Source organism: Cynocephalus volans, chromosome 8 (genome assembly GCF_027409185.1).
Source record: "Cynocephalus volans isolate mCynVol1 chromosome 8, mCynVol1.pri, whole genome shotgun sequence".
NCBI classification, from domain to species: Eukaryota; Metazoa; Chordata; class Mammalia; order Dermoptera; family Cynocephalidae; genus Cynocephalus; species Cynocephalus volans.
This window is the reverse complement of record NC_084467.1, coordinates 84,331,375-84,348,295: the sequence shown is the minus strand read 5'-3', so window position 1 is coordinate 84,348,295 and position 16,921 is coordinate 84,331,375.

The following is a 16,921-nucleotide window of genomic DNA, read 5'->3' as shown; positions in this document are numbered from 1 at the left end:
ACAGAACATTCACCAGGAGAGACCATATTCTGAGTCAATAAAATAAATCTCAATGAATATAAAAGAACTAAAATTATAAAAAGACTGTCCTCTTACTACAAACATTTAGAAATCAAATAACACATTTTCAAATAACCCAAGACTCAAAGAAGAAATCACAAGGGAAATCAGAAAATATTTTTAACTAAATGAAAATAAAATCACAACATAACAAAAATTTAGAGATGCAGGTTAAGCAATGATTAGAGAGAAATTCCTACCATTGAAATTCACATATGAGAAAAGAAGAAACTTCTCAAATCAATGATCTGTTAAATAAAAATTATAGGAGGCCATTGTTTGGACTAAGCTCCTGCACTAAGCCCCAACAGGCCAGACTAAAAATCAAAATGGAGTCACTCATGCTGAGGTTCCAGGTCACCAAACCTAAACTAAGTTGTTATTTGACCTTCTGAGAAATCAGAAGAGAGAGATAACAACTAATTTCTCAGGAGGGGCAATTTTAATCTTCAATCTGCATGATAATACAGTTCGCTCTGTTTTCATCTTTAACCTGAAGTAACCTGATGTTAACCCATCAATTATTTTTCTATTGATCTGTCTCCCTGTCCCTACCCTACAAGGGAAGTAACTTTGAAATGACCATTTCACTTTTTTTTTTTTTTAGATTTCTTTTTTTTAAAAAATTTTATTTTGTTGATATACATTTTGGCTGATTATTGCTCCCCATCACCAAAACCTCCCTCCCTTCTCCCTCCCCCTCTCCCCCCCCAACAATGTCCTTTCTGTTTGCTTGTCGTATCAACTTCAAGTAATTGTGGTTGTTATATCTTCTTCCCCCCCCCCCGGTTTTGTGTGTGTGTGTGTGTGTGTGTGTGTGTGTGTGTGAATTTATATATTAATTTTTAGCTCCCACCAATAAGTGAGAACATGTGGTATTTCTCTTTCTGTGGCTGACTCGTTTCACTTAATATAATTCTCTCGAGGTCCATCCATGTTGTTGCAAATGGCAGTATTTCATTCGTTTTTATAGCTGAGTAGTATTCCATTGTGTAGATGTACCACATTTTCCGTATCCACTCATCTGATGATGGACATTTGGGCTGGTTCCAACTCTTGGCTATTGTAAAGAGTGCTGCGATGAACATTGGGGAACAGGTATAACTTCGACTTGATGATTTCCATTCCTCTGGGTATATTCCCAGCAGTGGGATAGCTGGGTCATATGGTAGATCTATCTGCAATTGTTTGAGGAACTTCCATACCATTTTCCATAGAGGCTGCACCATTTTGCAGTCCCACCAACAATGTATGAGAGTTCCTTTTTCTCTGCAACCTCGCCAGCATTTATCGTTCAGAGTCTTTTGGATTTTAGCCATCCTAACTGGGGTGAGATGGTATCTCAGTGTGGTTTTGATTTGCATTTCCCAGATGCTGAGTGATGTTGAGCATTTTTTCATATGTCTGTTGGCCATTTGGATATCTTCCTTAGAGAAATGCCTACTTAATTCTTTTGCCCATTTTTTAATTGGGTTGCTTGTTTTCTTCTTGTAAAGTTGTTTGAGTTCCTTATATATTCTGGATATTAATCCTTTGTCAGATGTATATTTTGCAAATATTTTCTCCCACTCTGTTGGTTGTCTTTTAACTCTGTTAATTGTTTCTTTTGCTGTGCAGAAGCTTTTTAGTTTGATATAATCCCATTTGTTTATTTTTCCTTTGGTTGCCCATGCTTTTGGGGTCGTATTCATGAAGTCTGTGTCCAGTCCAATTTCCTGAAGTGTTTCTCCTATGTTTTCTTTAAGAAGTTTTATTGTTTCAGGGTGTATATTTAAATCCTTAATCCATTTTGAATTGATTTTAGTATATGGTGAGAGGTATGGATCTAGTTTCATTCTCCTGCATATGGATATCCAGTTCTCCCAGCACCATTTGCTGAAGAGGCAGTCCCTTCCCCAGCGAATAGGCTTGGTGCCTTTGTCAAAGATCAGATGGCAGTAAGCGTGTGGGTTGATTTCTGGATTCTCTATTCTATTCCAACATTTGTTTATTTTATGATAGAAGTTATTTTAGTAGTAGAATCCTATCATCAAATGAAATGTCACATGGGACACCCACCAATTCACTTTTTGTTCTTTGTTTCTGCTTCCTTCAATACTTTTTCTGTGTATAAAGCCAACTTTCTCTGCTCATCCAATTGGAACACTCATTTTATGAAAGAAAGTGTTGCCCAATTCTAAAATCACAATAAAGCCAATTGAGATCTTTAAACTAAATTTGTTATAATTTTGTCTTTTGACAGATCTGAACTTTTACCTTGAGAAATAAGAACAAGAAAATTAAACATAAAGTAAGTAGAAAGAAGAAAATAATAAACATAAGAGGAGAAATCAAAGAAACAGAATGCAGAAAAAGCATCCAAAAATCTATATAATGATCAGTAAAATTTATAAACCACTAACTAGAATGATCACAGAAAAAAAAGAGAAGAGACAAATTAGCAGTATCAGGAATAAAAGAAGTGACATCATTATAGAACTAACAAAAATTGAAAGCTTAATGAAAAAAATGTTACAAGCAAGTTATTTCAATAAATCTAATAACTTAGGTGAAATAGACACAGCTCTTGAATGACAGAAATTACCAAAGACCACTCAAGAGAAATTGATAAACTAAAATCTAAATATCCCTATATTTATTAAGTAACTTAAATTCATCGTTAAACAATTTCTAAACACACACACACACACTCAAACTCCGGGTCAAGATTAGATTCACTAGTGAATCCCATTAAACAGTTAAGCATAAATCAATATCTCTTCTAAACATAGACACAAAAATCATGAAAATAGTAGCAATTCAAGTTCAGCAATATGTAAACAGAACAATGCATCATGACCAAGTGACATTTATCTCAAGATTGTAAGGTTGGTGCATCATTCAAAAATCAATCAATATAATTCACCTTGTCAACAGACTAAAATGTAAAAACCATACAATCATTTCAATAGATGCAGAAAAACCATTTGACAAAATTCAACAGAGATTCATGATTTAAAAAAAAAAAAAAAACAAAAAGCAAAACTCTCAGCAAACCTGAAGGAAACTTTCTCAACTTCTTAAAGGACATCTTTGCAAAACCTACATCTCACATCACACTTCCTGGTAAAAGATTGGGAACAAGGCAAAAATGTCTGTTCTTACCACTTCTATCAGAAATTGTACTGGAGATAAGAGCACATGCAAAGAGCCAAGAAAAAAAAAAAAAAAACATAAAGTATACAGATTTGAAAAGGAAGAAGTAAAACTATTTCTCTTTGCAAGTAACTGATTGGCTGTATAGAAAATCACAGGGGGAAACTACTAAAATTATAAAGGGAGTTAAGTAAGGTCACAGGATACAGGGCTGTATGTGAAAGTCCATTGTTGGAAATTTAAAATTTTTTAAATGTCATTTACAGAAGCAACAAAAACTAAGAAATGCTTAGGGATAAACTTAAAATATCTTCAAGACCTATACCCTGAAAGCTACAAAACAATGTTAAGAGAAATTAAAGACTGTGTAAAGAATAGAAAAATAGATGCATCACATTAATGAATCAGAAGACTCATTATTGTTAAAATGATGATTCTCTCTAATTAATCTATAGATTCAATGCAATCTTAATAAAATCATAGCATATTTTATAGAAAGTGATGAGTTAATTCTAAAATTTATGAATAGGCAAAGGACTAGACAACTTTGAGAAAGGAAAATAAAGTTGGAAGACCTTACATTATCTGATTTTAATACTTATTTGTACAACATAAAAATAGACATTTTGAACAATGGAAGAATAATGAGAGTAGCAAACTCACACATGTAGAGTCAATTGATTTTTTATTTACATAGCAAGGTAATCTAATAAAGAATGGATAATCCTTTGCACATATTATACTGAAACAATTGGAATTCACATGCAGGAGAAAGAGAAAAGGAGGAGGAGGAAGGAAGGGAAGAGGGCGTTGGGGAGGAGGAACTGAGGAACGACCACCACCAAAACCCAAATCAAAATGAATCTTTGACCTTTACCCCACAGAATGCACAAAACTAATTCAAAATAGAACAGTGACCTACATATAAAACAATAAAACACCTAGAAGGAAACAGGATAAAATACTTATAATACTGAAGTGGTGAAACGCTCTTTAGATAAACACAAAAAAGCCAAAAACACTTAGAAATATCATAAAATGGATTTTATCAAAATTTCTGCTATTTGAATAACAGTATTAAGAAAATGAAAGGGCAAGCCACAGCCTGGGAGAAAATATTCACAATACATAGACATGAAAATGAACTTCTATCCGGAGTATACAGAAAATTATCACAATTCAATGATAAGAAGAGAAGCAGCCTAATGAAAAATGGGCAAAATATTTGAACAGACTATTTACAAAGGAAGATATATAGCCAATAAGTACATGATAAGATGCTCAATATCAGCTGTCTTAAGAAATGCAGATTAAAACTACATCCATTGAAATGGTTGCAATGAAAAAAGTGGATAAAACCACGTGTTGGTAAGGATGGAAACAATTGTAACTCATTTATTGCTGGTGGGAAAATAGTTGTACTATTCTATTTCAGAAAACAGTTCTGCAGTTTCTTATAAAGTTACACATGCACTTATATTATCCAGCAATTCTACCTTTAGGTATTTACCCAAAAGAAATGAAAACATGTACACACAAAGACTGGTACATGAATGTTCATAGGAGCTTATTTGCAGTAGCATAAACTTGGAAACAACTCACATGACCATCACTGGTGAATGAATAAACAAACCGTGAAACATCCATACAATGGAATGCTGCTCATTATTTCAAAGAACTACTAACAAACACAACAACATATAAATCTCAAAAACATGATGATGATCAAAAGAAGCCAGACATACAAAAAGAACATACTTTATGGTTTATTTATGAGGAACTCTAAGAAGGATAGATTTAAACTGTTATATGGGAAGTAGATCACTGGCTGCCTGGGTCAGGGAGACCAGGGTGTAGGGAGAAGGGATTGCCTGGGCAGAGGCATAAGTGAATATTGTGGGGTAATAAAAATATTCTTTATCTTGATTATTGTGGTAAATATAGGGGAGTATATACTTGTCAAAACTTATCAAACTGTACAATTAAAATGAGTGCATTTTATTGTTTTTAAATTATACCTCAGTAAAGTTGATTAAAAGGAAATAGTATGTGAATGGCCTAAGTGGGTCTCTTCCTTAGTAAACAGAAGCGATTTCTCAGTCTGTATATTGCAGAAGAATACGCGTGTGGCTTATGACTTTCCTGCTTAATGCTACTGACACGTTCCTCTTGATTGCCTGGAAATTAGCCAACTGCCCATTACTCTCTTCATCCTTCTAAAACTACTGGAAAATGACAGTATTCTACAATTTAGAATTTTCAAGATTTAAAAAATATATATTACCATCCCCAAGTTCAAGTCATCTGGATTTGCAATGTTTCATCATACAGAAAAGTAAAGGTGAATATTTGAATACAACAAAATGCGTGTGATGGTGTTTTACGATAAAGGTTATTGTAAATGTGAGGTGTACTTTTAGATTCAAGAAAATAACTCAGGAAATTCTTGTTTAATTAAATTGGATGGTTTGCATAAAATGCATGTTTGTATTAATCACAAAGCTAAAATTAATCGTATTCCTTGGAGAGCAGTTAATGTTTGGTCCAAAGACCAACCCTCCGCCTTGGAAAGGACTGAAGAGGGAGAAAAATCTGGCAAAAGAAATTTGGGCATAGGCATTATTTGAGATACAATGCTTAGGAAAACATTATAGGATCTGGAGGTTAAGTAGCTTAAGTGATGACAGATAAAATGATAGAAAAGATGGGTTGAGATGATTCAGCTGCATTTTTAAATACAGTTATATGGGAACTACTATTTGAACCACACTATTTTAAAACTTGAAACAATGTTTAGGAATGTCTGATCCAATTCCCTTATCTCAGATGGTAAAATGGGGAAAGAAACATGTTAAATAGCTTGCTGTTGGTTTCTCTAATGAGTGGAAGAATCTAGACGAGAAACCAGATTTTCTGACACCTCATTCAATGATGTTTTTATATTGCTATGCTGGCTCTTAAACATATTCTTAAAAGAAAGTGATAAATGTCACTATCTAACTAGAAAAAAAGGCGTAAATAGATATATTGGAAGTCATGTGTTTGGTGATGATGCCATAAATTATCAGGACAAACATTTTTTACTGGCTATAAAGAAATTCTATTTTATTATTATAAAGTGAGAAATCGCTAAAGAAACTTCTCCATTGAAACTAGTATTTTAAAATAGTATAATTCATCCCATATACTAGAAAACAACATTTTATGTCACAATATGACACAGAAATAAAACTCGGAGCATCAAAAATTAATACTTTATAAACCAAGCTGCAGTCCCCTAAAAGCAGGTAATGTGAATTATTTAAGTGTAATTTCAATCTGAGAAAAAATCTCCAACATCATTTGCCTTTGGGAATGCATAAAGCTTGTCTTATAAGTCACTTAATAGGTCTATAGGTTTGTTTTATGTCTTATAGTATAATACTCTTTTTCTCACTCAGTGTTTACAATTAGTCAATTTAGGAATGTATCATCAAACTTAACTTCTAGAAGAGTGTTCTTCTTAGTGCTTAAAAATTATTGTTTTGTTCAATTAATACATGCTGAAAATTAATAAGAACAAAATAAAATGGGGGCTCAACTAGTACTCATATGGGAGAAATTTGAAACACATAATACAAAATAAACCATGTGTAAATTCAAGTGATTTCATTTTATTTTGAACCAATGTACCGGGTCAATTGTATGTCACTTTCTTTTCTTTATGATTATACTGTAACTATTATTTACATAGGTCATTGATGAATATGCTGCTGCTGTGTTTTATTCTGGAAAGAAAAAGAGAAATTTATGGTGGAATGAAAAAGATTTGGGAGGAACACATTGGTAAAAGATTAATATTTGAATGCTTCTCAATGCTGGTACTTATGTGAGGGAAAAAATTTCATTTTTAGGCAAGAAACCACTGTGGAGGGAGCAGGAGAAAAGTTAGACCATAGTGTTTGTCCAAGAAGAGGATAGTGAGATTTGAAGGGTTTGAGGACAAAACACATGAGTACATGTTGACAAGAAGATCTGAAACCTCAAACAGCAGGGCACCAAAGAGAGAGAGGACAGTTTGGGTTCTTAAGAGAAGTGTGCAGTACACTGCATTTAGCTTTTTAGAAAACAACTTCCCCACTTTTGCCTACCTAAAATTTTTTAGAATTCCAATTTCCTTTCCAAATGTTAATGAAGCACTAAATTATAGTGGCTGCTTCTAAATAGGAATATTTTGGCTTGACTTTTACATTTTTCCCCTCAAATATAAATGAAAACACTTATTCAAGGCACAAACTTAATGTATCTAATTCTTTTTCTTTAGTTTTTTCAAAACTCTGGTTCCTTCCCATATAATTTGGTAGAATCTTAGTCACTAAATGAACTTTCACAAAATAAGTAAATTTGGGATTATGACATGTCAACATGACTCACTGGATAATTTTTTTAAATTGACCATCATTACTGAAAATGATATATAATCATGCAAAGTTTAGAAACTTTTTAAACTGGGTATTAATATTCCTGTATGAGGTCTGGGAGTAGTTAGTGTAGACGCACAACATTTTGGGAGAGGAGAGACTGGGTACAAAGGTTTTTGAGTATGTTCTTTGGTTGGACTATGCTCTTCAGCTAAATTAAAATCCTAGTGCATTATCTTGGCACTTGGACAACCACTTTTTCTATCTACTGTTGAAACAGAACTATTTGAACTATTTGTTAAATGATTTTCTTCCTTTTTCACCAAGTTGTGTCAACAAATAAGAACAATAATAGTTACACAGCACTTTTTTAGTTATATAGGTATCACACAGTGGTTTTAGAAAAGGGGGTCAGGACCAGGGTCAAGTCCAATGCACCAGCACTGAGGGCCCACTTGGACCGTAAGGAGCAAAATCAGGTCTAACAGCTTACAGCAGCCATGAAAGATGAGACATCCACACCTAATACTAGTTCTGCATCCTGGCATTCAAATTAGACTCAAGGACTTTAACATTGTATGTGCACATAATATCTGAAGAAAGCCTGAAATAACTAAGTCAAAAGATATTTGCATGTTAACTAATTCGTGAAGCAATATTTTTGGGGCAATTTAAATAAACTCCTAAGTCTTTAAAATGTTACAAGAGAAAATGCTTGCTCCTGGAAATCTCTTATGAACAAGAAAGCAGACATCAGCAAATGTTGCATGTTTATATGTGGATATGTCTAAATTTATATTTTAGATATTATTCACAATAACATGGTATAAAACTGAATATGAAAGTCTTTATATGGAGGATATTTAAATGTATTTTGTCAAAACAGACAATAATAAATTCAAACGTATATGTATTATGTTAAATAGATCCAAATCAGCAGTTATGATTTAAAGTAAACTAATCAGAGTGTTAACCCCAAACTCTGGCTAGAAAAGGATAAAGAACATGTAGTAAAATGTGTTTTGTATTTAAAGGAAGTTGCTAAGTTAAACTTGTAATAGTTAACATGTTTAACATGCATCGACATGTAGTTGTTAAATTAAACATATCAATGGAGAGTATTTTACATGAAAATAATTCTGGGATTATATTCCCATATGAAAATTTAATACCAAGCATTGGAAATCATAAGGATATTGTTAGAAAACTATCTGATCACTCTGAAGTTGAATATGCCACATAGAAATAAAAGGATAAAATAAAAGAAAACAAATTTCAGTTTTCTCACTCATTTTCATACAATCCAGGTGAAAAACTACAAGTGAATTAAGACATACTTATGAACACAACATGTATGATAAATGCATTAATTGTCAAATACCTTGTGTCATGTAGTCACAAAAACTTGGAAAGTATTCATGAACGAAATGCCATTTCTAGTTTGGTGTACTCGATACATGTACTTTATTTCAGCTCTCAGCTCCTTTATGTCTCTTTTTCCAGCTAACTCAGAAAACACTTGTATTTCCTTTAGTTGAATTTTAGAGATAAACATTTTACAATAAGTTGAAAATAAATCAGTGGATTCTCATTCTTCACCCACCCCTAATTAGGTGTAATGTTGGGAAGATCATCTCAGTTCATGGAACTTTAGTTTCTTGTCCCCTCCCAAGGAATGAGAGGATTAGAAACTTGCTAAACTCCAGAAAACGTATGATTTTTGTGTCACTCACCAACTACTTGGTTATATAGCATTTTGAATTATTCAGTAGTCTCAGCTGGATTCTAAGTGCCCTAGATATATTTACCATTACCTAGCAAAGTGCTGGGTGATAACTAGATGCTTTTAAAACACTTCTTGATGGAGTAAATATTCACTGGAAAAATATCGGAGGCCAAGAAAAGGCCTCCTCACTTTCTCGAATGTTTCCTCATCTAGAATTGTCCTCTATCAGCAAAGTGAAACAGGATGGTTGAAGAGTTTATTTGAAAAGAAAGACTTCATTATCAGTTTAAAATACATTATCTTCCGATGGTTAAGCTACATGATCTATAACCTAGAGGATATGTTCATGCATAATGTTTTTACACATCTGAAAGTAAAATGAGTTAATGTTTGACCTACCTACAGAAATAGCAGAAAGTCATTTTAAGACAGCCTGGGAAAGGCGGCAAACTTTCAAACGCACATTCCTGTTTAGTTGGCATGTACCTAACGTCACGGCTTTTTGTCAATTCCAGCAATATTATGTATATATTAGAAAAAAAGCATGCTCCACAATTAGCTTTTTTCTTGGCCCTGATAAAGGGATTCCATAATCTAAATTTTTGATTTTTTCATAAGGTTCTTCATTGAGGATGACCTATGATGTGATTGTGATATATACATATATATACACAGGAAGTGTCAGCTAGCTAGCACATTAATGAACTTCAAGTGCTGCAGCAATAGTTAAAAGGAAATACGTTAAAAGTACTAAGAAGTTTAGTAGGGTTATCAGAAACATATGGTATTTTTTCTAAGTTTTCTTGAATGCAGCAGGGGTTTTATAGATTCATTAAGGAAAGAAAAACGATGAAGGCAAAATGTGAGTGAGAAGTAAGCTTCTATCTGGTAAGTCTTTTCCTTCTCATCCCATCTGCCTCAACCAAATCACACTTGGGTGTGTTGAAGCTATCTACAGAGGTTATATATTTTTTGAAGTTCAGTAAATAAGGTTATGTCTCTCGAAAAAAATTACAACAGACTGAACTACGCTAAATAGTAAAATAGCAGATTCACCGACTAATACAAGTTTTCTTTGTGAGATAATATGTATAGTTATTGATTGTAAATGAGACAGTTTTGCTGTCAAATTGGAAGTTTCTTTAAAGTCATGAGAGAATACGCATGGCAAAGAAATGAGAACTTCTATACATTAAGAAGTCACAGGTTCACATTAAGTGCTTTCAAGGACCAGGGTACAATTTTCATTTATGCTTCTCCTTTTCTGTAAGATGTCATATAGATGCAAACACTTTATTTTTGTGATTCTTTTGCTTCTGGGTTCATATTCTTCTTCAACACCTCCCTATTCCTTTCCTTTCACTTTCAAAACACAGATATTTCCAGTCCTGAGAAAGCCTGTACTTAACCTTGAATCTTCTTACTCATTTGCTTCCTGTTGATAGGTCTTGAACGACTTATCAGCCTTTACACAACATTCACGCCTACTCTGCCTCCATTCTCCTCCACTCTGGTGAAGTTGCATTCATGTCTTTCATGTGCTCAGGTTTGTTTCCCTAATTCGAATGTGAGGTTTTGTAAGAAGAAACTGTATCATTTACTTTTGTTGGGTTTGCCTACCATTGTACACTGAAAAAAATAAAAGAATAAATGAATGAATTAAATTTACCAGTGACCCTTAAATGCCCAATTGAATCCACACAGCTATTAAGACAAGCAAACCATCCTTCATTACAATGACTCTTCTCTGACCTTGGAGAACAACTCCTTCAGGATAATCCATCTGCCCTATCTCAGGTAGAAAAAGACTCACTATTTTTTCTTCTTTATGTATTTATTACTAATTCCTAGGAGTCCCAGCCAGGAAACCACAGGATAACAAGTATGGGGTAGTGAGTTTCTAACATCATGGGAAAACAGACTGGCACCAGAGGAAAACCTCAGATTTCCTAGGCATCTGTCAAACAGTATTTATTAAACCCCTAGTACACGCTTTTTGGCTCTGAGAAGGCTATAGAAGAAATAAGTAGATATAGCCGCTGATCTTAAGGAGCTCATACATTCATAATACAAACAAGAATATGGGAAGAAATTTAAAAATCACTTGAAGGTGGAATGTCCAAAACCTCTTCTAAAAGTGGGAGTACTGTTAGCTGTCATATCTAATTTACAGTCTTGTTCTGAAGTTCAAATGGACAGAAAAATAACTGAAAACATAAAATTACAAACTCTACACATTTGCAAATAATTTACGGTATTATGTTATGTTTCCATAAAATTTACTGAATGTCTACAATTAAATATAGACATTTATATATGCCTTCACAGAAATTAAAAAATAAGACTTGGAGTCATAAAATTCAAAAATGACCAAATCAGAGGTTATGTAATTTGTATGAGGCTTTTTACTGGAAACTTTAAGAAATATTTTCAGTTGAGTTAAAATGTACTTTTAAACCACAGTCTCAAAAGAGTTTAGCCGTTTTTTTCTTATTCCATAAAGAGTCAGGGCCTGGCTTTAGTTACAGTGACTACAGAGATGCACCTAAACTCTTCCAGAGACTTGACCACTTTTGAAGTACATATTAGTGACCAATCATTTCAAGTTCATTTTCAGTCTATTTACATATGTTGGATTACAATGTACAAAACTTATCTTTAAGAATCTTCCTTTTGTTCAGCTGCCATTAATGCTACATTTATTCTTCTAACATTATTAGAAATTATGTATATGACCTTTTAGCATTGGAAAGAATTTGAAATGTAAAATGAAATATAGGATCACAAATCCCAAAGTTAGAAGAAACCTTAGAAGCAGCCTAGTATAATTTGTAAGATATGAGGCAGTGAATCTCTTTGATCACACCCCAAATAAGTAATGACCCAAGGCTATTTTGCAAACCTCTAGTGCCACAATAATGTCCTAATTAGTCTGCTGCTTCTACACTTTTCTACACAACAGGCAGAGTGATTCTTTTAAAAGTTAAATTAAATAAAGCTGTTACTCTGCTCTAACTCCGTCCCATCTCACTCAGGTAATCATAAATCCTTACCTAGAAGGTCCGACGTGATCTATGGTGCCACCCAACCTCTCTAACCTCATCTTCTACCACTGTCCTTCTGGATTACTCCAACTCAGCTACTCGCCATGTGACATTTCTCAAATCCACAGAGCAACACTCGTATCTCAAGGCCTTTGTATGCGCTGTTCCCTTAGCCCACAATACTTTCCTCCCTAATAAAACAAGACTCTGTCCCTCACTTTTTTAATGATTCTGACCAAATATCGGCTTATCAAGAAGTTTTTATTAAGCTATCCATAAATTAGCAGTCCCCCTGGATCACTATCTCTTTCTGTTTATTTTTCTTCGTAGCATTTATTATAGTGTACCAATATTATTTTATGTTTACATAACATTATACACTTATTTTATGTTTACATAACATTATACACTTAATAATACTTATTATCTGTCTCACTCAAGTACAGTGGAGATTCCTTGAGGGCCTAGGATTTGTCTGCTGTGTTCACTCATGACTGTATCCTAGAAAAGTCCCTTAGATCTGGTTTGATGCTAAGTAATTACCGATTGAATGAAAAAAGAACTCACTGCCTCACAAGCAAACCCACTGTCCTTTTAGACAGGTGGAATGATCACAAAATTCCTTGCTTTACTAACTTAATACTTGCTGACTTCTGTGGCCTTTCTTGCATATAAAATTGTTGCTATTTTGTAACTAAAAAAATAAAAATAAAAACAAGTCTAAACATCTCCTCTCACCACTCCCTCTTCCCCGCAAAAAACCTTCAAATATTTAAAGAAAGGTGCAAATAACTCCTCAGTAAATACTATCAGCTCCTTTAGTCAGGCTCCAAATGATGTAGATTCAAATTACCTCACTCATCAACTCTGTCATCCTGCCCTGGATACATTCTAGTTCACTGTTTTCCAAAGTGTAGGTTGTGACCTTTGAATGGGTCATGAAATAAATATATTAGTTCAGTCTGAGGCGGTAGCATAGTGCTGTGGCTAAGAGTGGAGTCATTTTATTATATAAGTTCAGCTATTTATTAATGTGCAACCTTGGGCAAGTGACTTTACCTCTAGTTACCTCATGTTCCTCATCTTTAAAATGAGGATAATGATAACAGTATTTGCTTCATAAGGTTATTATGAGAATTGAAGATTAATAGATGAACATTAAAAAGTGCATCATGAAAAGCCAGCTGCACTGTGGGAGAGGAGGATGCCTCCTAATAGGAGAGAGAGGGAGAGAAAGAGGAAAGACCGAACCTTATTTCACAGGGAGCGGGATCTAGGCCATGCCTTACTTTTTCAGGTTCAGGAGGAGAGAAAGGAAGAAAAGGGGAGAACAAGTTGGATATCTTCTTACCTTGAGATAGCGTGGCCAGTCCTTATTCTGACATAGGGCAGTGGGAGGCACCTAGTTATCGAAACACAAAAGCATTTAGCACTGAAAATGAACCTTTTTTTAAAGAACATTTTTCCATCAAGCCAGATTGAAAATACCATGCTTAGTCTTAAGCATTTAGTTCTGGGATCACTCATATTACAAGTGATGTCTATCCAGGTCACAAGGCGTGACTATTAAAGAGAAAAATATCAAGTAAATGCAATAATATTGTTCCTAATGAATTTTAAAGTGATGAACTCTAGTTTCTAGAGTTTAGTTACATGAAGTTGCTTGTTAAATAGTTTTTCTTCTTTAAGACAAATTTTAAAGAAGTCTTAGTATCACAATTCATCAAAAACCTCTTCTACGCTCCTAAATGTACTAAATATCAATCACTACACTATTTTTACATGAAGTTAAAATGGTCAGAGAGCTATGTGATAGGTTTATATAGGCATTAGTTTTGTACTTGGAGCTGAGAATTTTAGATGAACTCCAGTCTACTCCCCAGAGATGGGGACCCTTTCATGACTATCAGGCCAGGTTTCGATGAAGTCTTGTAAACTGAATTAAGACACAGCTTTTCTGAGAACCAGCACTCCTGAGAAAAGAAACGAGGAAAGAATATCCCTTTTGCCAAGTGATTTATAACCTGCTGATGAGAAAACATGCCATAGTGCTCTCTGAAGGCTCAAACCCCATTCATCCCAATGCTGATTTTCACACTTTCAAGAGCAACTCACTCAGAAATTCCAGAACTATTGCTTTTAATATCATTTTCTTAGTGTCTTGGGCAACCTTTCTTTTAGTCACCACTTTTTCTTTATTAAATAGTGAAGCATCTGCTTTGATTGCTGTTATTTGGGTATCGTTGCATTCGACTCTTCTACTGGACCACTCTGCTTGAGTTTCTTACCTGTATAGTTTTGGAGACTTCCTAACTGGTCATCCCAGCTCAGGTCTCTCCTTTATTCTGTGCAAGTTCACAACACTGCCAGATTAATCTTCTGCAGTCTCACTCCAGAGGACAGAATCCTTCAATGATTCCCATTTACTGACTGAAAATATATCAAATCTTTAATTGGCATCAAACAACTACCATCTGGCATCAGTCATATCTCCCGCCCCCTTCTACTTCCTTATGCATTTAGATAAATTTCTGAAACATAAATTTCATGGGGTTTTTTTTCCTGATGTTTTTTCTTTCACCTAAATCCCTTCCACTTTCCCACCAATTTTGCCTTTGGTTTGAATTCTACAAATTCTTCTAATGTCATCTTTTCCAGGAACCTTTCTTTGTCACGAATTCCTCAAGCTTGAAGTTATTCTCTCCTGTGAACCTCCCAGAATTTCACTTGTACCTCTCTTTATAAGACATTTTACGTTCAACCTCCTATTAAGGTGTAGGTGTATGCATGTCCCTTTTTTACCAACTAAAAATGCCTTGGGAGCAGGAACCACATCTTGCTTAACTTGATGTCCTTCACTGGAATGGAATTTCTGCCACATAATGTATTTTCTATCCAACAAATAAAAGAATGTGAACTTCCTGAGAGCAGGAGAAGCATGTCTGTATTGGTCATCTTTTCAGCCAGCTGCCTAACACTGAACCTAGAAGGGAACATGCTTAATAGATGTTTGCTGACTCCAAACAAAAACAAAAACAGAAAACAGAAATAACCTGCAACCCTACCCAGTGGACTTTTTTTGTATAATTACTAAAATGGTATGTTCAACAGACAGAAATGCGAATATCAACCCTTCTTAGTCATTTAAGTAGAAGGAAAATCACCAACAAAAGAAAAAGCCCCCACAGACAACTTAGCTTTCTTCATACAAAAATATAAAACTTGTGATCTGTCTTTTGAAGGCTTACGGAAATGTCTGGGGTATTTTCTACTTATTCCTTTTCAAGATAACTTGGATGCACACTTTTTTTAATAAGCATCTCAACTTACTCATAAACATTTTTGCGGATAATACAATGACCACTAGCACAAAAGGGAAAGCATAAACGAAAGAGGAAAGAGGAAAGAAGGAAGAGCTTTAAAAGTTGTCTTTATTGCAGCATGCTCAGGACACTCACCTCACCCAAAGCAATCAAAGGCTATTACCACTATGTTACTGAATTGTTTTCCCCCAACGTTCTATTTCTTTTTATTATTTTCTACTGAATTTTCCTAGGCTGTAGTATTTTCACTGAGAAAAAAAATCAATTATTTTCCTTTTATTGAAAAATTATGTACAACAAATTATAACTCTAACCTAAAGTACAAGGTTTAATGTAGGTGGCTTTGATTTACTGTCCCATTCATAATCTGTTGATGATTAGCCTCCCTGGAAACAATCCACTCCCTTGTCTAAGTGATATCAAGATGTTTGTTTTTAATCTGTCCAAAATCATCCTATGGACAAATGCATTATTGAAGAATTATATTTTAATTTATTTTCATGCAGTGCTTTTGACGGGCATTTGCATTAACACAATATGATTATGCTTCTTTACACTAGTATCTATTCAAATCAGAAATTACCTGCACATACAGTCTCAGATGGTGGTCAAAAATTGCACAAAGAAGTAAGAATAGGACTCTTTAATATCATACAGCCCTGCTGCTCATCAATGAGGCTTTTTCTGTTCTAATGCTTTTGTCATGTATATGAAAGTCATTATGTAGTTTAGAAAACAGAAGATGAAGTGAAAGAGGAAGATCAGGGACCTAGGATGCATTAATATTCCACCAGCATCAAAGATATTTCCCTCGAGGGGCTCCTACAGGCCACGCTGTTATTACAGTGCCTATCCATTATCTTGTGCTGTTCTTGGTATTAAGACAATAATGGAGAGAATAGGATTATGTGCAGATGATAGGAAATGTGAAGGCAATTCAGCAAGATAGGAAATGAATGGAGACATGATTCTCTCATCGAAGCCAGGGATAGTTTAGCATAGGGTAAGAGAGAAGATAAATGAAGCAAAATCAAATCTTTACAGGTTAGCAGGGGTAAAATGAGTGTTTTCATATAATCCTAGGAGTTTAACCTTCTTGATAGAAAATACTATAGCATCTTTCTTTAAAATCCAAGTATATGCGCCTTAGGAGATGACCTGTTTTTGTTCTAAAATTTCACTTGTTGAAAAAGCTGTCCAGTGCTTTATATGGTCAGAAGGTGGCCTTAAGGA